The sequence below is a fragment of the Borostomias antarcticus genome (genome assembly GCF_949987555.1).
Source record: "Borostomias antarcticus genome assembly, chromosome: 2".
In the NCBI taxonomy this organism is placed as follows: domain Eukaryota; kingdom Metazoa; phylum Chordata; class Actinopteri; order Stomiiformes; family Stomiidae; genus Borostomias; species Borostomias antarcticus.
The window spans coordinates 14,502,025-14,504,262 of record NC_140235.1 but is presented as its reverse complement, the minus strand read 5'-3'; positions in this window follow the sequence as shown (position 1 = coordinate 14,504,262).

Here is a 2,238-nt window from a genome sequence, read left to right as displayed (position 1 = left end):
AGAACGTTACGACAGAAATTCACATTCAACCCGGAAGTACTGCCACAGTGGCCCCCCTGTTTTTTTGTTTGTTTGTTTTTTTGGGGGGGGGGGGGGGGGGTCCACCCAAGCCCCCAGGATTCGAAATCTTAAGTGAAGGCCTATCGAACCGCGCCATCTTGGCTAGATTTGTAGTCATTTTGCTATTTCCGGTGACTTTTGTACTTGCGCAGTTGTGCTTTTCTGTCCTACGCGCGTCCAAGCACGTTCCCGGCTCTCCCCGCTTTGATTTAGCAATGAAAACCGGCTTGCATATTAACCTGTTTTTGTAAAATATATCCATTGGAGAAATTATTTTTTCATCCAGGCATCTTAGTTTTAACAGGTTAATTATAACTGAACATGTTTTGTTTGCTAGTAGATGGTATTCATTCCGTTCGCGATAACGTTATTGCAGCCAGGCTAAATTCCTCCAGGGAGCCAGTGACAAGCGAGTTGAAAAGCTTCACTCCCCGCCAGCAGGAGCTTTGGCCGCTGCTACCGCATCTCGGATAACCCGCTGAGTTCGTGGCTGCTATTTCACATTCGCCCTTGATCAATCCCAATACCGATCCATGGTAATAATGAATCAATCGTTTAGATCGGCAGTGCTGCATGCATGTTACAACATCATTGTTAGCTTTATTAACATAACCATAGACTACATTTATCTCTCTAACGTTAGGCTATCCATCTTACACCAGTCGGCGATTCGATAGCTGAAGCGGTCCCAACGTTGACCGTGGACGCGCGTAGGACAGAAAAGCACAACTGCGCAAGTACAAAAGTCACCGGAAATGGTCAAATGACTACAAATTTGCCAAGATGGCGCGGTTCAATAGGGCTTCATTGTTGATAGCGGTCAGTGAATGGAGTGGCTGTATCCAGTTCTATTAATACATCCATGGGTCCACCACATTAGCATTGCAATTGTTATGCTGTCCCTTTCCGAATCCAGTCCCTCCCCACTCGCACTAGTTAAATGGTTACAAATGGGCAAGCAATAACATTGAAGGGAAATGTATACAGACACCGATGATTGTTTCAGAAATGGTCTGAGACAAAATGAGTGAGTTGGTACCAGCACTATGCACGTTATAGAAAGTGTCAGAGGGCAAGCACCATGCGATTAGCCTACATTATTCGCATTTATGGCACCCCTTTGGTTCAAAGTGAAATTGGTTTTGGAGCAGCGTTCTTCAAATAAGCAAAAATGGCAGAAAATGTAGAAGACGCAAATGGGCGTGGCCAATGTGGGTTGATGCGTCATTATCCAAGGAATCCTGCGAAAAATAAAATTAGAAGAAATTTTGATTTCACAACCTATGGTTCAAGAGATACAGACCAAAAGGTAAAGTGGGCTGTTATAGCGCCACCGTGAGGCCCATCAGTGTAATTATTTTTTCCAGAGTAGGACTCTTGACTGTTAACCTCTCTACCAAGTTTGGTAACTGTAGGCCTTAAAGTCGCACAGAAACGGACGTTTGAGATCATCTAACTTCCGTACGTATTTCCGACGCAAACAAGCTATGAGGGTGGGACATGCCTTCAGAGGAACTTGATTGGAACATTGACTAGTGGACGGGTTTTAAGAACTTTGGCCTAAAATCTAAGGTACCTGTTGTCGTCATTGCACGTGACCTACCGTTTTCCAGGAAGTAAGAAATTATATAATTTGATATAAGATTACAACAAAAGTAGAATTTAGTAAATTTTTTGGCATACATCGTTGAATAGGTGAACACTATGACCAATTATGTGAACCAAAATGGGACAGAATGCTTTTTTCATTTCAGTGCGACTTTAAAGCAATACATAGCGTTTTCTCCGGTTTTCTCGGAACTGCGCCCCCACAGGCTCTGCGAGTAAGTGCACTGTCGTACTGTCATAAAGTTATCAGATTGTCTTTTCTTTTTCTGGCTTCCTCCGAATGTTTCACTTCGGTTTTCTCACCTCTGCCATGATATCATTGAGCTAAAAAACACATGATATCCATACACGCCGGAATAGTTAGCTACTACTGTGTTGTTTAAGCAAAACGTTGCACATGCACACTTCATCTGAATGCTGCATCTCGAGGGCGCAGGTTTTAAAAGGTAATTAATGTCAATGTATTATCTTTCTGAGTAGACTGTTTGGACGATTCAGCTTACTTTTAGTAAATCTAATTGGAGAATTAGCAACAGACATGTTTGTAAAGGTCCAAATATCGCGATGTAT